Raw genomic sequence first — 22,900 nt, forward strand, 5'->3', positions numbered from 1 at the left:
AGGCCTCCCCATTCCCCGTGAATTCAGTTTCAAAGAATCTCAGCTTCATGTTAGGTAATAACCAAGGATCTTGGTAAACAATGAACCACGGTTAACTGCTAAATAAACCAATTGGCTTGTTTGGCATCTAACCATTCCTGAAAGGAAGGGCCATGGCTCAGAAGTACAGCATCCGCTTTGCATGACGAATGCCCCACTTTCAATCCCTGGCATCCCCAGGTAGAGCTGGGAAAGATTCCAGCCTGAAATCCTGGAGAGCCACAGCCAATCAACATTGACATGGCTGGGTCAGGTCGACCAATGGTCTGATTCACTATAAGGCAAGTTCAGCTGGTACAATCGCACCATCCTGGTTTATTTTATAAGTAGTACCCCCTTGTGAGGTTCTAGACCTAGGCAGCACGACAAAAGTAACTTGCAGTATAGCAGAGCATGCATTCCATTTTGAGTGATGATGAATTTAGACATGTTTATATTTAATTCAAGATCCATTTAGAAATTGGATTTATTTCAAAAGCCAGTTGGTTTAAATAAGATTATATTCTTCTATCCACCCAGGAGAAAGGACACGTAGTTTTACAGAATCCATTTTAATGGCAAGACTACACTTCAAAAATTAGCTTTGTAGCAGTTTAAAAGCAAATGGATAAGAACTTTGTTCTTAGCAGTAGTAATCTCCTCTCCAGTATACTAATCCACAGCTTTGGTAACTTGCTCACAATTTGTGTCCTCCCCCCCCCCCAGCTTGTTATAACTTGTTGCGGTGATAAGATAGGTTCCAGTCATAACTTTAAATTATGTTGCCAGCTCTCTCTAAAAACAGCCACATCACTTCCTCAGTCATAACAAACCAACAAGGTGTTTTACATGTACAGAGGCTTTTCTCCATAAATACTCAAATCCACCACCAGCGTTACATATGTATCTACTTAAATAAGGCAACTGCTTCTGCCATTTCCTATCTTATTCAGGAAGGAAGTTCCAACGCTTGTGGGGTCATAACTGTGGAGCTCTTGCTTCTAGCCATTACTATACAGTAACGATCCACTGTAATGAGAGGACGGTAAATTGTGCCTTCTGACTTGCCTTCAACTGGTAGGTTGGCTCAAACAGGGAAAGGTGAACTTGAAGGTATGCGTCCAAGGCTGAAAAGCTTAGAACCAGCACTTTGTATTTGCCCAGAAGCAAATTAGCAACCTGTGTAACTGGCCAGAGCAGGGGGGGAAAATGTGAATGTACCCCAGCAATTGACAATATGTTTCAGAGTCTCCAGTGGTAGCCCCCAGAAGAGCGTATTGCAGTAATCAACCCTTGAATGTCTTGTCCAACTACTCTTCAGATCCTGGCATGCTATTTTCACATAAGTTATGTTTCAGGGATCGTGTCTAAAACCAAAATCATGTATAGTCAAAATACACTGGGTTCAATGGGATTCCCAAAGTCGCTTCTCCCAGAACCCTCTTGTGTGTATAGCTGGTAACTGTACAAGTTAAATGCACCGAAGTTGTGGGCTTACAGTAAGTACCCTTGCTCACGCAATCCTTGGGTTACCCTAGCAAATGATATAGACAGAAGGTGTTTTATTTGACTGGATGTGCAGCACCAGGATAAATCTGAGGGTTCCAAGGGTTATGCTGGAAGATTGTGCAGACTGAGCTGCCCATAACATACGTCTGAGAACAGAGCAGAGTCAACGTCCTTCATGCGAAACAATGACCAAATTTTAACCAGTGAGCAAGTAGGATGCACTGCATTCCTATCTTCCACATACATGCACAGAAAAATGCTGTTTGGCAAAGCTCCAAGGCCTTGGGATCAGGGGAGGGAGGGAAGAGAGGGAATAGCTGCAATTCTTACACTTAGCAATTCTTGGCAGTTCTTAGCCAACACCACAGTACAATAATACCCTGGACAATTGTGAGTTCAGCTACTCTTCAGAGACAAGCCAGAGGGCTGGCTCAATTCTATGCACCACTAAAAAGAACATTCACCCTCTATTAACATCATTTCTTTAGATGAACAAGAGAAAGGATGGAGGAATCAGTGTCCTCACTACTCCCGGATAAAAAGCACATGAATTTTAAAATCCACCTTGGGTCAGAACAGGATTCCAGCTCTATAAAACCAATCTCACCTCTATACTGGGGTGGGGGGGGGAGCTTGAAAAGAGCAGTGTATGTGTGAGATCCCTGTGCTTTTTTTGGTAGAACATAAGCTACTAAGAGTTGTTAGCAGGAATACGGCAGAGGAAGTTATGAGTAGTGAACATATTTCTCCAAGTGCCAGACGAGAACAGAAATTTCAGTGAGAACAGATGCCCACGTAGGTGGAGGGTTTCCCCCAACCTGCAGCCTATAAACATCCTATCCACTCTATGGGCTGCCTGAACAAGAGTTTCCTGTGCTTTTTTTCTGGCATTTTAACACTAAACTGGCCGGTTTCTGTATTCGTCCCAAAGCTCCCCTAAGCAGCCTGACCAGGAAAATGCTGCATGCCTATTCAGCACACCTCCAGATCTCTCACTACTATCCCCAAGTGCCTCCTCCCCCCCCCCAAAAAAAAACCCCTGTTATTCAAAGGCGTGAGAGCTGGACCATAAAGAAGGCTGATCGCCGAAGAATTGATGCTTTTGAATTATGGTGCTGGAGGAGACTCTTGAGAGTCCCATGGACTGCAAGAAGACCAAACCTCTCCATTCTTAAGGAAATCAGCCCTGAGTGCTCACTGGAAGGACAGATTCTGAAGCTGAGGCTCCAATACTTTGGCCACCTCATGAGAAGAGAAGACTCCCTGGAAAAGACCCTGATGTTGGGAAAGATGGAGGGCACAAGGAGAAGGGGAAGACAGAGGACAAGATGGTTGGATAGTGTTCTTGAAGCTACCAGCATGAGTTTGACCAAACTGCGGGAGGCAGTGGAAGACAGGAGTGCCTGGCGTGCTCTGGTCCATGGGGTCACGAAGAGGCGGACATGACTAAACGACTAAACAACAACAATAATTGCTCTTGGACCTGAAGGTTCTATATAGATGCTATAACTATACATCAATCTGATCTAGAAGGGCTGCTCTTACGTTTTTGAGTCTTCATTTCCTGTCCCCCCCAAAGTGTACTTTAAATCAAAGACATGTTTCCATACAGTTGTATGTGTGGGTTCATTGGTGTATATTTTTTAATAGCAGCAGCAGGGGCTCCCTGATTCATGCTTTGTTCCCAACAAAAATCAAGCACAGCATGGCCCTAATCCTAATGTTTCTTCCCCCTCCCCAGCTGCGGCTCCTATTTAAAAACCACACGCACATACACAAAGATGCGTGTGGTCTGGTCCCAAGCATGCAGTCTCAGTACAGTTCACGACCATTTCTGCTACCTAGAGATGGGAGCGACATCACACCTCCCTAGACTTGTAACTGACACAGAATGATATTGAGCTCCATCCTGAAGGACCGCCATAATCTGAGGCTGGGGGAAAGAGGAGGAAGCGATTAAGAAGAATTCTAAACTGGAAACTGAAGTCTGCCTGGTGAAGCATACTCCTATGTTTTGACATAACAAAACAAAATGGAAAAAATATGTTATGAAGTACTTCAGGTTCCTGAAACAAAACCTCAAGGGAGCTAGCAATCTGGAGACCCAAACAGGCCTTCAACTTAAAGCCACACATCACAGCGACCCGGTAACATTTTGTCTGTTATTTCTATTCAGTCTTCTGTTCACACATACAAAGAGACTGTGCAGCTGACGAAGAAAAACGCTTCGTTAACCTTCCGCAGATTCAATAGCCCTATTGTTAAGTAGGAGGAATGAAAGGAGTTACTGATAGTGTGGAACTGAAGGAGGAACGACCCATTCCAACCTAGCAAATTAGTCTGAAGAGGGTATTTCTACACACATGCCAAAGTATGTTCATCAAAAGCTGTAGGCATCAGTAATCAGACACATACCAAGCAGAGACAGAGCACACTAACATTTATATCTTGCTTACCCTGCTTTTCCAAACCTGTGCAATTATTATAATTATTGAGGAGAGGTTAGAGAAAAAACTGGGAGGAGTGTCTTTCTAGTCTTTCCTTGGGACCCCGTGGAAAATGCTTCCAATTTGCTATACCTGGGTTAAGGTGCAGAGAATGAATGAGCCACAGCTGGGGGCAGCCTGAGGATGCCCCATCTACCTTGGGTCTGCCCATGAAAGGCAAGCCTAGAGCAAGAGACTACAGTCGTACCTCTACTTACGTATCCCTCTGGATATGGAATCTTCGGGTTATAGCCACGGCAATGCACATGCGCAGAAGCGCGCCTCTATTTATGTAAAAAAATTTAATATAATTTTTTTTAAAAAAATTCCATTTTAACAATCCAATCAAATCACATTAAGTACTCCAAATTATACAAATAGATACCATATAGTCCAAATATTCTGCCAAATTATAAATTTTTGTTGGGGCTTCCCATGCTTCAAGTTCAGTGGGGCTCTAATCATTTTATGTTTCTACTGCCTTGAGTTTCCAATAGTTCCTTCTTTAAATCTTCCTGTTGCTATCCTTCCTCTATTTATGTAATTTTTGGGGTGCAAACAGACCCCAGGAATGAATTAAGTTTGTATCCGGAGGGTCCACTGTACTAAGGTGATGTCAGCAGGTTCCAGGAATTCTCCTCTTTGGGAGATTTTTATGGGTGAGGCTGTGAGTTTGTCTTGGCCCTAAGTAAGAGCCAGGATGGATGGGTGGAGTCCTGGGTGAAAGCCAGGAGCATGGAAGAGGAGGTGTCTTGGAATTGATAACTGCTTTGTGATTGCTAGTAGTTTTGCATTAAAGCAACATTTTACATGCAGATGTGTTTTTGTAATATTTATTGTTTTTGTATATTTTGTAATATTCATTGTTGGTCTGTTTGTCACTGCTGCTTTCATTGTCTTTACACCATTTTGTGTGTGTGTGTGTATGTGTGTGTGTGTGTATACACACACACACACACACACACATACACACACACACGAGCAGCAGCAGCAGGAGGCCACATTAGCTAAAGTGGTGCTTCAGGTTAAGAACAGTTTCAGGTTAAGTACGGACCTCCAGAACGAATTAAGTACTTAACCCGAGGTACCACTGTGTGTGTGTGTGTGTGTGTGTGTGTGTATAAAACATGTATATGCAGTTCTGGTAATACACGTGGACTGCATGGAAGAATTTTCCCAAAGAGGAAAAGGGTTACACTTGAGCCAGCACACAAGATTCTAAATTGAGTTAGGGTAGCTTTGAGACAGTGACAATCTACCAGGGGCATTTCAACTAGCCCAGCTCAATACTTAACATGCCACTCTCTGGCCCAGCTTTTCCCCAGAGGAGTTTTAAGCAGCTTCCATGTGATTTCTCAGGCATTCTTCCACCAATGCAGTGCTCGTGGATAGACCTGCGTGACTTTAGACAAAACAACGATAAGCACAGCAGGAGCTGAGCTCTGCTCTAGCATATCTTCTGCCTGCTTCAGTGAGACTTGGAAGATTACTCTAGAAAGGATTTTGCCCTCAGCTATTTGAAGTACTGTATGGTTAAATTTGCCTTTCTGAGTGGCTCAGTTCAAGCATCACACAAGATCAGGACATGGAAAATGAGAAAAGGCTTCTCATCAAGACACATAGGATGAAGAAAGTTCTATCAAGGGAACAGTGTTTTAATGCACTGAATGAGTCTCTCTCACCCACCTGAACACATTTGTTCCATAGGCAGTATGACTTTTTAAAAAATGCTGCTCAGTTAATACACTTGCTCTACAGTTAATATATTTGCTCTAACCAAATCACATAAAATTTAACCAACACCCCCCCCCCAAATATCATTCTTTATCCCACAAATTCTCCGTATGTGTTTTAAGAGTTTCTGTTTAAATGTGGGGTTTTTTAAGACAGTAATATTCAAGGTCAGAGAACAGCACCCATACAAGCTTCAGTTTAGGAAACAAATTCTATGCATATTCACCCAGTGCTTTTCAAGCTGCACTGGCTCCCGGTGGAGTACAGGGTCAGATTTAAGGTGCTGCTTTTGACCTTTAAAGCCCTTCACGGCCTAGGACCCTCGTACCTACGGGACCGCCTCTCCTGGTATGCCCCACGGAGAGCCTCAAGGTCCATAAATAACAACACTCTAGTGGTCCCAGGCCCTAAGGAAGTTAGATTGGCTTCAACCAGAGCCAGGGCCTTTTCAACTCTGGCTCCGGCCTGGTGGAACCCTCTGCCTCATGAGACCAGGGCCCTGCAGGATCTGATTTCTTTCCGCAGGGCCTGTAAGACAGAGTTGTTCCGCCTGGCCTTTGGCTTGGAGCCAATTTGATTCCCTCCCTCCCTCCCTCTCTTTCTTTTTTCTTTTCCTTCTCCTCCTGCTGCGACGAGGCTACATTTTAATATTTTAATGTTCCATTATTTTAATGTTGTATTTTATTTTTGTTTTTAAGTTGTAATCATTCATCTTGTTTTTATTATTGCTTGTAAGCCGCTCTGAGCCCGGCCTTGGCTGGGGAGGGCGGGGTATAAATAAAAAATTATTATTATTATTGTTGTTGTTATTAAATGATTCCGTACTGTGAAGACTAGCTCATTGAAAAGATAAGGACTCCTACTGCATTTGTGCACTTGCCATGCCAAAGCAGGGTACTAAGTTTAGCATGTAACCTTACACCAGTAATGTATCATAAGGGTTTTATCTATGAAAATTACCTAGTCCCATGAGAATTCAGAACTACACACATTACTTTAATTTCCCCAACAAATTTACTAGCATTAGAACATTTAGAGGAAACTTACAAGTATTTTGCTTTTACATACCCTTCAAAGGAAGCCCACTTGTGGCACCAGATATAGTGGAGGTGCAAGGATGGGCTAAACAGAAGCAAAACTTGCATCTTTCGTGTTCAATGCTCTATTACCAGTAAGAACTACAGGAATGTTTTTGGCTTCTAGACACAAACAAGAGTCGGTATACGCATTGGCTTCAGAAGACCAATTCAGCATCTTGCATGCTGTCCTTATCTTTACAATGGTGCAACCAGAATTGTTGGTAAATAACGGCGAATACACCAGTACAATTTGGCTCTAGAAACCAATCTTTGAGTTTTCCATTTAGAATTAAAGCTTCAGAAAGCTGAGAACCTTCATGAACATGTTGCTAAGTACTGCTTGGCTCCAAGGGACATTTCTACGCGCCTGTGATTTTTGGGGGTCCTCGCTCCGCCGTGGCTGCAGGACCCGAACCCACGAAGCAGATCTCTCCCGGAGCTCCGGGAGAAATCCGCCATTAAGCGCTGGCGCTAACCGGAAGTCTCATGTTGCTAAGTACTGCTTGGCTCCAAGGGACATTTCTTACATAGACCATAGCAATTCCAAAGCAAACAGGAGTGCTAGCAGTTTTACAGTACAATCCTAACCATGTCTACTCGGAAATACATCCCAGTGAATTAAATGAGACTTACTCTCAAATTAGTGAGGTTAGGATTGCAACTTTAGTCACAATTTTGTACCAGAGCTCCAAAATAAATCTTAAGAGACATTTTCTTGGATCATCAAGTGTTGCACCAATAATTGCTTAAATTTAGTTTTGATATAATAGGAAGTACGGCAAACCTGCCCTTTCAGTTTAAGTCATACCACATGTGCAATGAAAAAAGATTTTAAGCCTAGTTCTATTTTCACGACAAAGTCATGAAATTCTGCTGCTTGGGGGTGGGGTGGAGGATGTGTTCAACCTTCCCAGGTCTGCCCAATTTAGAAACACACACAGAGGATTGTATTTTCTCAAGACTTCTGCATGCAGAAAGTGATTATGCTGAAAGCTAGCGGGTCACAGGGGACTCTAGCCCAGCCTTTTGCCTAATGTGCCAGCTTTCTACTTTGAAAGGACTTCTCATGCAAAGTCAGTGACAACACCATAGAGAGGTAGGATATCTTACACAGAGTGTCACTGGGATCAGACTGAGCCGCAGCACTTCCCACATGAAGGTAATATTTGAATGGCGGGGGTGGGGGGCACAGCTCCATGGCAGAGCACATGTTTTGTAAAGCCAAACATCCCTGTCTGTCTCTAGACAGAAAAGAGAATGCAGCAACAGGAAATAACTTTGCCTGAGATTCTGGAGAGTCACTGTCAGCAAGAGTCAACAATACTGGCATAAACAGACCTATGGTCTGGCCCAGTAGAAAACAGCTTCTTATGCTCACTGAGCTGTCGCATTCAAGGTGAGGAACCCAAAACTATACACTGCATTCTACTCATGGCCATGCAAACAATTATACAGCACCATTGTTATTAGCGTCAACCCTTTCATTATTCATTTCTGCCTTTTTTTCACTACTACATCACTGCGCTTGAGATTGCAGAGACCTTTCCAATACATTGGTATCTCAGGTTAAGTACTTAATTCATTCCGGAGGTCCATTCTTAACCTTAAACTGTTCTTAACCTGAAGCACCACTTTAGCTAATGGGGCCTCCTGCTGATGCCGCGCTGCCGGAGCATGATTTCTGTTCTCATCCTGAAGCAAAGTTCTTAATCCGAGGTAATATTTCTGGGTTAGCGGAGTCTGTAACCTGAAGCGTATGTAACCTGAAGCGTATGTAACCCGAGGTACCACTGTATAACCAAGATCACTTTCACAAGTAATCACAGAAGCACACACAGAATCGGGATGAGTCATCACACAATATGTACTGTTCTGCCCATTTACAGTTAGATCTCCTTTGCCATTCTGCTGGCTGGCCAACCAGTTAAGACAGTGCCCATTCTGAATAACTCAATTCCACTTGCAAATTTGGTTCCTTCACTGTTCATCCTTCAACTCCAAATCCCTCATCAAATTTAAATGCCACCAGTACTTGCACTTTTTACACATTGCATGAAATTCTGGAGTTTGTCACCTGCCGTTTCCATTTTAAAACTTTTCTTTAAAGTCATTTGGGGTGGTGGTGAAGAAGGTCTTCAGTTGGGATCAAAGATGAATCCAAGCTTTTAAGGACATTTTGCCATCCCCATCAGTCACCAGCAAGTCCAAGTCCTGCCTACAGCCATGTCAGAAGGATTTACATTGGCACACAACTGCTTAGTCATCTTCCCAGGGTCAAAACTATCAGAAATAAGCTGTGACTAGGCTCAAATCATTCTGCAAGCAACCCAGTGCTGCTGATAAAACTCCCAGGCATCTGGTAGAATGATTGTGAAAGGAAGGGGGGGTGGAAATCAAGCACCACAAATCTAAGGAGAGACATATTTCTCTACTAGTGACGCATGACCAGTTATAAAAGCTTCCTTCCTATATCCTGAGGTTAGGCTACAGCTAGGGGGAGAAAAAGAAATCAGCAATAGGTCTGAAGGGTCATCCCAATTCAGGGCACTGGAGACTCTTTATCAATATAAATGAGGCAGCTATGAAAAGCCCACTCAGTTGTTTGCTTGAAGAGACAGAGAGGAAACTTCTGTAGGAGAGTTTGTTCTCCCCTGCTTTCAGCACACATACGCCAATGAGCCAAATGATTTGCTTTCTGTCAAATGCTAGTAAAAATGTTTCAGCTTCTAATTTTTGTGGATTTGTTTGCAAAAATGGACAGACTTGTGAATCACTTCCTTCCCACTGCAAAATGCCAAATCCTTCTTAAAATCCAGCTCCACCCTGCTGTTTCCCTGCTTTTTTGAGCCTCCCCGCTTCTGCTCCATCCCAGTTCTAGCTAGGACACACCAAATTCCTTAATGTAATGGCTGCAGCTGGTTTTCAACAGCTGCATGCAATTTTGTTATACTGGGGCAATTTCCAGCGGCTCTGTTGCTGCAAACAAACAAACAAACAAAAAATAAATCACACACACCCAAAAAACAACCACTTCAAAGCTAACAAATTTATTATGACATAACTTTTGAGGACCACAGTCCACTTCACTGGATGCATGCCTGGAATGGATCCTCAATTACACTCATCTGTCTGTTCATGAAACTACAGTTATTTCACTTTAGAGCCTATGTATTATTGAAACAGCCTATCATGTCACATTCTGCCTTCTCTACCCCTGTGATGTGCACTGCTACAGAACATCATCTCACTGTATGCTTGGAGTGAGGAAGTGAATGATGGGATGATAGACGGAAGTGACCTGATGTAAATTTAGCCCATCTCACTGCTCAGAGGAAGACCGCTCCTCATCCAAGTTCAGCCTGTGCAATCTAGACCATGGTAAGTCAGAGAAACTGGTCCACAAAAGAAAACAGCTCTAACAATGGAAGCTGAGCATGGGTGGAGGAAAGTCATAATGGTACAACTATGGAAAATAGATAAATACGTATAGTATGTGTTGCAAAGAATGATTAATGTTATTGAATGAAATACTGCAAAATAAAACAGGAAGAAAAACGGAAGAAAAAAAGAGTCAGGAAAGACAACCAAACTACACGGAAGAGAAAGTATGACACACAAACAACAAATGCCAGCCAAGCTGAAACAAGCAACACCTTCCAGGAAAGGTTTATGTATCAAGTACATTTCCTTAAAACCAGGGCTGGATCAGTAACCCACAATCCCTTCTGATACTAAGGCTGCAATACTATCCCCACTTACCTAAGAGTAAGCCTCAGAGAATTCAAAAGGACTAACTTCTGAGTAGACATTGATTCGGCAACTTCAGCCTGCAATCCTAAGCGTTATTATCTGGGAATAAGTCCCTCTGAATTTGACTGGGGTTACTTCTGAATATAGCACATTCTTTTGCATGCATATGTATAGAGGTAGCTAAGTTTGCTGAAGATACCAAATTATTCAGGATGGGAAAGACAAAAGAAGAAGTAATTCCAAAAGCATCTCTCCAAACTGGGTGAATGGGCACCAGAATGGCAAGTGCCATTCAGTGTAAGGAAGTGTTAACTGATTCCATTTGGGAGAAGAATCCCTAACTTCACATATACACTACTGAGGTCTGAACCTGTGGTGACTAACTAGAAAAAAGAAAGTTATTGGGGCTGCGGTGGATAGCTTGCTAATACCCAATGCAAGGCAGCTATGAAAAAGGTGAATTGCCTGTTAGTGATTAGTAGAAAAGGGACTGAAAATATTACTTGGGATACTGTGTACAAAATGGTGTTTGCTACACCTTGAAAAGTATATTGCAGAGCTGGGGGAAAGTGCAGAAAAGTACAACCAAAATGATCAATGGCTACAGCAACTCCTCTGTAAGGAAAGGTTAAAGGTTTGGGGCTGCTTAGCTTAGCAAAAAAAAGATGTGTAAAGCGGGGAGATAAAGGTAAAGGGACCCCTGACCATTAGGTCCACTCGTGGCCGACTCTGGGGTTGTGGCACTCATCTCGCTTTATTGGCCGAGGGAGCCAGCATACAGCTTCCGGGTCATGTGGCCAGCATGACTAAGCCGCTTCTGGCAAACCAGAGCAGAGCACGGAAAAGCCGTTTACCTTCCCGATGGAGCGGTACCTATTTATCTACTTGCACTTTGATGTGCTTTCAAACTGCTAGGTTGGCAGGAGCAGGGACCGAGCAATGGGAGCTCACCCCGTCGCAGGGATTCGAACCGCCGACCTTCTGATCGGCAAGTCCTAGGCTCTGTGGTTTAACCCACAGTGCCACTTGCGTCCCTAAAGTGGGGAGATAACAGAGGTGTATAAAATTAAACATGGTATAGAAAAAGTGGATAGGGAGAAGCTTATCTCTCCCTCTCTCTCTCTCAATACTAGAACCCTAGGACATCCAGTAAAGTTAAATGGTAGGTGATTCAGGAATCAGGACAGCCAAAAGAAAGGACTTCTTCGCACAGTGCGTAGGCAAACTACTGAGTATGCTACCACAAGATGTTGTGATGGTCATAAACTTGGACAGCTTTTAAAAGGGAATTAGACAAATTCATGAAGGGTAAGTATCAATGGCCATTAATCAAGTAGTCTGCTTCCAGTATCAGAGATGGTGTGTCTCTGAACACCAGTTACTGGGGGTTTTCATGGGCAGGAGAGTGATGCTGCTCTCATTTTCCACTTATGGGTTTCAAGTAGACAACTGTCTACAACTCCACCAGAGGGGTCCATAAAAGGGCACCAGAGCCTCCTTAAACCTGGAGGTGGTCCTGTATGGCTGTTGGGTTGCATAAAGCCCAATACCACAAGTCATGAAGGCCTAGGATAGTCGCTGCCCCACAATGGTTTTCATTGAAGGCTTCCACCGAGGCAAATTTGAAATCTCTCCATCTTTATTTGATGTACAAATATCTCTTGAAGCTCATTTTGAAGAATTTATGTATTCATTCAAATATAATCTAATTAAGCTACAGTACTCATTAAGTCCAGCTAGTTGCAGCAGAGCAATTATGAATTGTGTGCTGAAGTGTTTACTTTCAGCTCTTGCAAAACAAACTCATAATGGGACAGAGATGGGCACCGAGTGTTACACAAACTTTTTTCACGTGGACTGTGGCACACAGTTCCACGTTTCAAATGTTGAGCAATCACCCAGCACAACGGAGAAAGAAATACTTTAAAAAGAAGGAATGCAAACGTTTCCTAGTCAGCTTTTTATATTCCTCCATTAAAATAAAAAGAGTTAGGAAAAAGGAGTGCAGAGACTACTTCCAACTTCATGAAAACTGGGGCAGGGAAAGACAGACACTGGTTTAATCTGGTTTAAAGACTTCCACAGACCGCCTGCAGTTTCAACAGGAAAACATACTGTTCGTAACATCACTTGATATGGGAGCAAAGCACATATCAAAACAACTCCTAAGGTTTATTAAAACCTGAACAGGAAAAAGTAGATCCTAAACACCGAGTACTTTGGCTCATCCCGTTAGTCATAATCCCCAACAGTAACAAACTCTAAAGATGCATAATTGCATTTGCTTACAATCATCCCTTTTTATCCTTACATCTCTTTCCCCACCTCTCAGTGCACCACAGTATATATTTAGATTGTAAGCTCTTCAGGGCAGGGGCCTGGCTTTTGCTCATGTTACCCTGTAAACACCATGTGCTTTCAAGGCGCTGAGTGACCTTTCGGTGGGTTCTAAAGTACCATCAACTGACAGCTACGAAACTTCAGTGCTATTCCATCAAATTATTTAACAACACTGGGTGGTATTCAACTAAGTTTTCCTCAGAGCAGGCTCACTGAAATTAATGGACCTAACTTAGTCACTTTCATTAATTTCAGTGGGTTAAACTCACACTGAATACCACCCACCTGGAACGTTATTTAAGAGAAAATTATGTTACTTGCAAGAAAGTGATTAATTTAACTTTCAAAAGGCTGTCAAATATGCATGTCAGAGTAACACGGTGTCAAAAACCCTGGGTGCCTGGTTCCCTAGGCTTCTAAAAATGTTGAGCTGGCATTCTAATTGGGTCTCTCTTTTCAACGTTCTACAAGCCAAGCCCTAAATATTTGCTTTTGACTCTTAGGAATTTGAAGTATTTTGTCTAAATCTGAGCATACGTGAAAGAGAGCAAAGGGGGAAAAATGAGTTAGTTCCACTTCGTGAAACAGCAGTGAGCAGTAGGACTTCAATCTGTTCACTGCAAGGGGACTTTTAAAAATCTTTCCAGAACCAAAACCACAATTTCATTATCTTCACTGTCGTGTGTTTATGACTTCCATGGGGAAGACGCTTCAGCAACCCCTTATCTACTACCCCAGGCACAGAAAAGCTTCCCCACCTTTTCCCCAAGTCATTTTGCCCGAATGGAGGAACGAAAACTTTACTGCTTTTACTAAAGTTCCCCAACACAAACTGCTCAGTTTTCCCAGCGCCCATACTGTAATCTGGTTCAAACAGCGACTAGAAGTACTTTGACCTACAATAATCTAATCTCCGAAGTAGAAAAAGGTGGAGCACAGGAAGAGTAAAGGGGGCAGGGGAGAGAGCTGCTACACAGCTATAGCTGCATAATCACGCCGCCCTTTGCAAGCTGGAGCAAGTCTAGCTCTTCCTTTTACATGGTATGAAACGTGGCACTGCTCCCAATATTACTCTCTGAAGAGGAAGAGAGAATACCAGATGCACTCTTAAAGAAGCCTGAGCGTTGCGATCTTTGAAGCCAGAGCTCTCCAAGGCTTCGGCCTTCAGACACATGAAGTAGAATTGTTAACAGACAAGCATTAAGGAAGTTCCGCAAATGCTGTTAAAACATCTTAAGAGATTAATTGAGAACCCGGAGTGTTTACTGCGAGAACAGCGATACCGTTTACACAGATTTACATAAATGTAGATTTGCTAAATCTACATTTAAATCTACATTTAAATCATAAATGTAGATTTGCTAAGGGACGCGGGTGGCGCTGTGGGTTAAAGCCTCAGCGCCTAGGACTTGCCGATCGAAAGGTCGGCGGTTCGAACCCCCGCGGCGGGGTGCGCTCCCGTCGTTCGGTCCCAGCGCCTGCCAACCTAGCAGTTCGAAAGCACCTCCGGGTGCAAGTAGATAAATAGGGACCGCTTACCAGCGGGAAGGTAAACGGCGTTCTGTGTGCTGCGCTGGCTCGCCAGATGCAGCTTTTCATGCTGGCCACGTGAACGGAAGTGTCTGCGGACAGCACTGGCTCCCGGCCTCTTAAGTGAGATGGGCGCACAACCCTAGAGTCTGGCAAGACTGGCCCGTACGGGCAGGGGTACCTTTACCTAGATTTGCTATCACCTCCAAAAACCAGTTTCCCCGCCTTTTTATTCAGAAAAGGGGGAAATATTTTAATTATGAATGTAAGAGCATAGGGTAAGAAGAGCCTACTGGATCCATTCAATGGCCCCTCTAGTCCAGCACCCTGTTCACATAGAATCATGGAATCTTAAGAGTTGGAAGGGATACCGAGGATCATCTAGTCCAACCCCCAGCAATGCAGGAATTCTGCCCACAGCCATCCCTGGGTGGCCTCAAACCACCAACCTCCCGTTTTAACAGCCAGATGCACCGACTCCTTGTGCCACCTGAGGGAACAGTGGCCAACCAAATGCCCGTGGGAAACCCGCAAGCAGGATCTGGGCACAACTGGACTCTGCCCTCTTAGAATTTCCAGTATCTGGTGTTTGGATGCATACGTACTGCCTTTAACCATGGAGACAGAGCACAGCATCCAAACAGTACAGTCTGTTCAGACTGTTAAACCTGAGTGCAGGGACCGTCTGGCTGCTGTTCTTGTAAGCTGCTGGGGGAGCCTTTTTGACCAAAGAGAAAGGTAAAAATGCTATAAACAAAAGAACAGGCCTTCTATGGGCCCCGGCACTCCAAGGTGCTGCTGTTTCCTGATCATTCCAGGTGGTTGCCCAAGGACTCAAAATGCTGGAATATCTTCAACTCACAAGGACAGCCTACTGGATTAGGCCAATAGCCTGTCTAGTCCAGCATCCTGTTCTGCCAGTAAGATGCCTCTGGGAAGCCTAACAGCCACACAGAGAATTGAGAGGTTCTAGTTGAGAACCCCAAAACAGAGCCAACTTTGATCCAAACAAACTTCTTATGCTTTTATAATTCCTTCCAAAGGAAGCAGCAAAGGTTTTTCAAGAGGAAAGTTGTGCTTTCTTTTCCTCTGTTGAAACTATTTGGAACAATTATGGCTGCAACACAGATTCAGTGGGGCTTACTCTTAGGTAAGTGGGTTCACGATTGCAGCCTGCATGCTAAACTCTTTTGTTTGCAGTCTTCAATAGAAATAATTCATGACCAAAGGCATGCTATTTGCTGCACCACTTAACAGAGGGAAGGGCCACGGTGGCTCATGTTTTTATAGAACGCAGTTACTACTGTCTTTCTTCACAGTTATTAAGGTTATTTAAATTGGCATTCTACCTTCTCCTTAAGGCTCAGAGCTAGCAGCAACATTTCCCACTTATTTATCTTGATGACAACCCTATAAAGTTTTCATTATCACTGCCATATATTGGTCAGGTATACACTACTTCTGATCTGTCAAGTCGGATGCAGCCTACCGGCTACATTCTGCACCCTTCACAGCTGCTTGACAATCCCTGTGTTACGCTTAGTGGATCACCAAGCTGCCAAACCCGAGAGAGGAGGAGGAGCCATTTTCTGATTGCACTGGCTTTCCAGTAACTTGGTTTAGGAAGCTAGCTAGTGTAGCCTACAAGAACCATATTAGTCACAGACTGACTGATTGACCTCCAGTAAGCTGCTCTTGCAGTTCAACTGGAGCACACAGCAAATGGAAAAACAAAACAAAAAGCCACTTGCGTTGTGCACAGCTTGAATGACAGCATTTACAACAAGCAAGCATGTTATCTTATATTTAAACAGTGCCCTTTCCAATGTGTTGTAGGTGCAACAGCTTACAAGAAGCTGAAGGACAAAGAAATTTAAATTATTATATTTAGAGTGTGTGTCTGTGTGTAAATCCCCATCTAGTAATTGATTTCACTGTTAAACAGTTCACACAATCCTGCTTCCTGTTCTTACCAACTGTTACTAACCAATAATCCCATTAAAATACACATTCTTTAGACGGCAAGATATTGCAATCAATGTATTATCCCGTTACTAGGAGTTAGTACCATACTTCAACATACTTGTCCTGTAGGCACTATTTATGTATATGCTATTCTGAGTGCTTCACTTTATTCCTTTAAATAACCAATCTTCAGCATGATTTTCAGTTAAGTACTGCTGGCAGCCTGCTCCTTCGCAATGTCAGGCATTCCCAAGCCTGTTGATCCCAACTAAATCTGCATAGGACAAGAAGCGTTACCAATATTTTCACTGCTTTAAGCATCTACTCCTGGCCCTTGTAAGAGTCTTCTTCCGAGCCACCCGCTGCTAAACACCTTACGTTGAGAAAATCCTGCGTATAGAAAAAGGATCAGCTAGTTAGATTAAAAGGTTACCATGCCAAAGTTGTTTCCAGTGTCACCAGTTCTGTAGCCTGTTTACAGTATCTGGCATATTCATCTGATTCCTCAAGAACACCCTCACATTTTAGGTCTTATCCTTGATTACATTTTAAAAGAGACAGGAATCTCAACTTTTTTTGTAGGTGGGGATTTTATCTGGCTTTTACAATTCTTCGGGATGTATTCAACATAGAGCTAAGGGGAATGTTCTGTCAGCACAAAGATTTCTCCTTGTGCAACAGAATGCTCTCCCCTTCTCCTGCCCCCACATGCTCTCTTAATTTGTTCTGCAGATTCCCCCAATCCGCCAGAGCAGATTTGGGGGGGGGGGTGCAAGGGCAGAAGGGAGAGAGCCTGCTGCACAAGCAGAACATGTTCTGCTCATACAATTATTTAGCTCCAGAATACAAACTAAAAATTGCACTCCTGTACACACGTAAGAGTGAGGTTTATTCCCATAAACACTCAAACTTGTAGACATCTGGTGGACATGAATGTTGGAGGACTCGAAAGAATCTGCTTCTTCACATAGCAAATAGCTGAACTATATAATTCACTCCCATCAAAGGCACTGATGGCCACTCACCTGGATAGCTTTAAAAGCAGGTTAGACTAATCAATGGATGATAGCCATCATAGTTAGTAGCCACCGACAGACCATGTTCTACCTCCACCGTTGCAGGCAGTAAGCTGCTTCTGAATGAATACCAGTTGCTGGAGATAGCAGGAGTCAGGAGCTGTTGTGCTCAGGGCTCGCCAGTTTCCCACAGCCATCTGGTTGCCCACTGTGAAAACCAGAATGCTGGACTACATGGGCCCTTGGCCTGATTTAGCAGAACTCTTATGTTCTTATGCTGTGAGTAAACATGCATAAGTTTGGACTCCACATCTAACAGGTTAGGGGGAGAATTCCATTATTACTAGGACATCACCTTAGAAATCCTAACAGCTCATTTTTAAAGTCTATAAATTTAAGGACCATTTAATTATTATTATAGCACACACAGGCAAGAAGTAAACTACTAGAGCAGGCTTCCTCAACCTCGGCCCTCCAGATGTTTTCAGACTACAATTCCCTCCATCCCTGACCACTGGTCCTGCTGGCTAGGGATCATGGGAGTTGTAGGCCAAAAACATCTGGAGTGCCGAGGTTGAGGAAGCCTGTACTGGAGTTTGAATTGCAAGGTTATTATTATTTATTAATTATTAAATTTGTATACAGCCCTATACCGGCAGGTCTCAGGGCAGTTCACAGGATAAAATCACACTATAGAAACACAAAATACATAATCAAAATAAAAACAATCCAAGGTTGGTGAACAGAAAAGAAAAGCAATGAAAGCTCATCGCTCATTTCTTCACACATTTGCCCACATATATACCGGGGGGGGGGGGCAGCTTCAGAATCATATCCCTGAGGCTTTATTATAGCCTGAAAGGGAGGCTGTAGGCCAAGTAGTAATTAGAGCTACTCGCAGTTTCCACACAAATGCCTTAACTTCATATTCACCTTTTCCATTACGTTAAGATGAAGATGACTATTGTAATTTTAACATACAAGGGAAACAGAACTACACGATCCATTGGTTTTAGGCTGTAGTCTAAGCACATACATATTTGGAAGTTGACTGAAATCAATGGGACAGGGTCCAAGAGAAGTATATTTAGGACTGGAGGGTTAAGACTTCATTTGCTGCTCTATTAACAGCTACTGCTTCCCTAAAGTCAGTGACATCTGAAGCAAAGTACGCCGCATCTTTTGAAGAAATGCAAGATGACAAGTGCCTACAACATTCCCAGCAAGCAGTAAAGGGAACCCAGAGAATCTATTACTGAAACTGTTTTATCAAGCTAAACCTGATGATTAAGCCATGATGCATACTGTATAAAGCAGACTCATGCAGCTGTCAGGCAAGAGTGAAGGGGTACCCTTATAGAAATACTTATGCCTAGAACCTATTACCGTAGTACACTTCTACTTTCTCCAACATAAGCTTTTCAAGTACTGCTCCAGAATTTATAAAGAGCAAAACGATTTTCACTTTTCACTGCAATTGATGGACTGGCCTCACTTACATATTGTGGTGCAGTACTAAATGCTTGTAATAAAGTAAAATGGGGTGGGGGGAGGAGAAAAATGTCTTAGAATAAGTGACGAAATTGATCTGTGTCAGATTTCTTTTATTATACGAACTATTTCATTTAGTTCACTTGCTTGAATGCCTCTCCTCCCTCAAATGTTTTAATTGGTGGCAATGTGCTTTCACAATTCACTTGGTCAACTACGGCATTAACTGGAAGTAAATTTCAGCCAAGTCATCGCTAGAAAAACTCTAAAGCATGACGAATTTAGAGGAAGACTGACAGCCAGGTTTAGACAAAGCTATGTGCACGTCCCCTCCCTTCCTTTCCCTATCGCACAAGAGCCAATAGAAAGTTTCTGTTCTGGATCTGAACACAGTTCCTTGTGCTCTGACATCATGAGAAACTGTGATTAGCTCTGAAGTGGACGTTTTTTAACATGGAGAAAGGGGAGAAAGGGAATGCAAGCGCAAGGCTTGTGCCAGTTCGTTCCTGTACTGCTAGGCATTAGCCTGCCTGAACCAAGTCTTTGTTTCCCCCACCCATGTTCAGCCAAGCACAGATGAACAGCCTTCCAAGAAGAATTCACACCAAGGCTTGGGCCAACATACCTAAGAAACCACCTAAAGTCTACCTTAGGTATAGCACAAGAACATTTCCTTAATCTTCCAGAAACCATATTTGAACAGCACAGGCACAATGAGAACTATTTTCCAAAGTGGGCCCACCAACATAGAATTTCTTATTTCCTGTGAAGGGCAAAATCCACAGCCGATTTTCCTTTTGAACGCTGACATTTCATTTCTTCAACTTAAACCAGCACTCTGAGAACTTGATCCAAATGTAAATAAGTTAAAGCAAGGCAGAGAAAAGTCTGCTTCGAGTCTTGGATGCAAAGTCTACATCTCGCTCTATCATCAAGATCCTTCAAGTCCACAATGAGAATGTCTCAAGGGAGCACTGATAATTAGACGAACCTGCAATGAACTCCTGGAGAAATTCCAACACTCCAGGAGTGAACCAGAAATGCATTCAGGACCAACGAAGAAACCATAGCACTGGGAGCATAGAGCCCCAAGCACTGGATCATCTTCCCCTTGCGAGGCATGAATTCCATTCCCTTGAGCTCTTCAAAAATTAGGAGTGCACACCTCAGCCTATCCCTCCTCATAAATACTACACATCTCCCCAAGATACTGCACTCTAATCAGATTCTCATTAATTACACCACGCCACTCAGAATTCACCCTCCATATTCCCACGGGACTTTCTTCCAAAGACTGCCATCTTCTTCACCCGGTCATTCCTAGGAAGTCTATCCCTAAGAATCTTTTAGATAAAATGAACTTTGGTGTGCAGTGATGGTTAAGAGTATTGGACGATGACCAGAGATCAGGGTTCAAATCAGGAGGCTTGCTGGGTGACCCTGGGCAGCTCAAAAGCGCTCAGTCTAACCAGAGTGTTGTTGTGAGGATAAAATGGGGTGTGTGGACAGCTATGTTTTCTACCTTGAGCTCCTTGGGAGAAAAGCAGGACATCAATGAAATAAAATATAAATTTTAAAACACACAGCTCCATAGGTAAGAGCATATCCTTTAGTCTTGAATTGGCCTCAGCCTCCCACTGTTGGCCAACAGAAGGCCTTCTTACAACTTTAGCACCCTTCCTTCTATGAAACAGAAGACCCCACCCCAAACTATTTTATCAGCAGGGATTTGAAGGCACACTTAGGGACCCCTAGCTTTTATGAACGGAGGGGCAGCGGGGTAACAGTGAGAGGATCCAGCACATTAACGCATACCTTGGGGACCACAGGTTTAGCACCCCAGATTTCTTATCATGGGGCTGGAGGAGAGACATTTCCTGGAAGGGACACACCTTCAGGTACACCCACAGACAGGCTGGCATTTCCCTGCCAGTGTGCAAGAGGTTTCTTGTCCGGCTCCCAGCACAAAGCAATGCCTACTCAGAAGCAAGTCCCACTGAGCTCAACAGGACACACTCCCAGGTGTGAGAGCTCAAGCCCAGGTGTGCCCCAATTGTCAGGGTTGTTTTTTATCAAAAGGCCAAACAATTTTAAAAAGGGGGGATTCCCTATATTCCTTCAGCACAGGTTAGAAAAAGGGAAGCAACCCTTCCTTACATCTCCGCAGGATTTCCTAACCAGAAGTGTGGGTTCTTCTGGGGGTGCATTTGTGGGTGGGGGGCATATTTCTCCTATTAAAAAAAGGGGGAGACAGTCTGAGAACAGGATTCCCCGACTCTGGAGGAAACTACTTCCCACTTAAATATTTTGGGGTTTCCCCCTCTCCTTCAGCCCCCAGCCCCCCATTCCTTGTTCCTGAGCGGCAGAAGCAGCAGACGCCCGAGAGTGCCGCCCGTCTCCCCCTCTCCGCCCTTATGGCCCCCCAAATAGCCCCGCGAGGCCTGCACAGGAGTGGGGGCCCCCTTCCTCTTCCACGAGGCGACCCCTGATCCGCGCGGCCGGGAGACCCCGCCAACCCGCCGCTCTTTCCCCTCACGGAGCCCCGCAGGGCCCGCCGGCCTAGCGGGCCGAGGCCGAGGCACCCGGGCGGGCCCGGCTGCTGACTAAGGCGCCGGCCTCGCGGGCCGAGGGAGAGGAGAGGCGGCGGCGGAGGAGGACGGGGAGGAGGAAGAAGCCGGAGCGCGACGTACCTGAGGGGGAAGCAGGAGCCCGGCCGGCGGCTTGTCAGGAAAGGGGAAGCGAGGGAAGGAGGAAGGGCAGCGGCGGCGGCGGCAGCAGGAGGAGGCGGAGCGGCGGCGGCGGCAGCCGTGAGCAGGCGGCGACGGCTCCTCCTCACACGGCGACGGGCCTTCGGGGCGGAGAGGGAGGGAGAGGCGGCACCGGCACGTCCGCGGCGTCGGCCCGGCCTTTCATCCAGGCAGGCGGACGCCCACCGCCTCCCCGCCCGTTAAAGGGGCGGCGGCGGCGCTTTGGCCCCCGTAGTCCCTCATGGTTTCGGGTTGCCCCCCCCCAGCGCCTCACGGCGCTCTGCACATCCTCAGGGGTGCCTGTTTCGCAGCGGAAGGGAAAGAGTGCCTCTGAGGACGTGCAGAGCGCGCCGCCTCCCCCCCCCCCCGCTGCCCGCCTCTTTCTGCTGGATCCAGCTTCCGTCGCCCGGGGCTGGTTCCCACGTGCATCTTCCGTCCCTGGGTGGCTGGAGCCCGGGAGAGATGCTGCTGCCCGTCCGTGTAGGCAGCACTGAGGTACACGGGCCAAATGATTTGGCCAACCGCCCCCCCGCGCCCCCAGGGCAAGCCACAAAATGGTGCCCCGCCTTCCCACCAGGAAAGAAGGGGTGAGTGAGGGGGATAGAGATCCGCATCGGGGATCTGCTGCCCCTGTGGAATCTGCCTCCTGAGACGGTGGCTTCATCTGGCCTCCTGTGCCCTGAGTCTGTCTCAGGATAAGGCAGCGTCCTATGACTGGAGGTTGGATTGGCCACCTGTCATAGAACTGTAGAGTTGGAGTGGGTCCTGAGGACCATCTAGTCCAGCCCCCTGCAATGCAGGAATATGCCATTGTCCCATATGGGGGAATCGAACCTGCAACCTTGGTGTTATCAGCGCCACACTAGATGACCCTTGGGATCCCTTCCAACTCTACAATTCGATGATTCTAAGAGGTGACTAGCACATGTGCTGCTGCTGTGCCTGTATTGTTGGCATCCATCTGTCCCTGAGAGACAATGGATTGCATCTCTGGGGATAAAGTCAAACTGCAGGGTGCGACCCTGGGCAGTGCATATGGAGGTCCTGGGCTGCCCAGATGACAAGACCCTCCCCGCCTCCACTTGGCCTCATTGATGTGGTCCAGAGAATAGATAGAACACTTTCGTGTCGCCTCCTCAAATGCCATGTTTCCTAGTAAAATCAGTTCCAGTGATGTGGGGCCAAGAGATGGTTCAGACATGAGAGCATGAGAGTTGTTGGGCCAGAGATTCCTG

At 45.0% G+C, this 22,900-nt stretch overlaps 1 protein-coding gene across 10 annotated transcripts in view; it reads right to left on the bottom strand.

Annotated features, from left to right (window-relative positions):
- Positions 1-21,865, bottom strand: part of KTN1 (kinectin 1) — a 114,438-nt gene extending 92,573 nt beyond the window's left edge. For 5 of the 10 annotated variants that reach the window (XM_053395562.1, XM_053395396.1, XM_053394969.1 and 2 more), the window contains exon 1: positions 21,609-21,865. The gene's annotated coding sequence lies outside the window, so the exon portion shown is untranslated. Of the gene's footprint in view, positions 1-8,904; positions 9,024-21,608 lie in introns of those variants that run through there. The other 5 variants (XM_053395478.1, XM_053395224.1, XM_053395137.1 and 2 more) reach the window with 2 other exon arrangements.
- Positions 21,866-22,900: the final 1,035 nt, after the last annotated feature.

Source organism: Podarcis raffonei, chromosome 1 (genome assembly GCF_027172205.1).
Source record: "Podarcis raffonei isolate rPodRaf1 chromosome 1, rPodRaf1.pri, whole genome shotgun sequence".
Taxonomy (NCBI): Eukaryota; Metazoa; Chordata; class Lepidosauria; order Squamata; family Lacertidae; genus Podarcis; species Podarcis raffonei.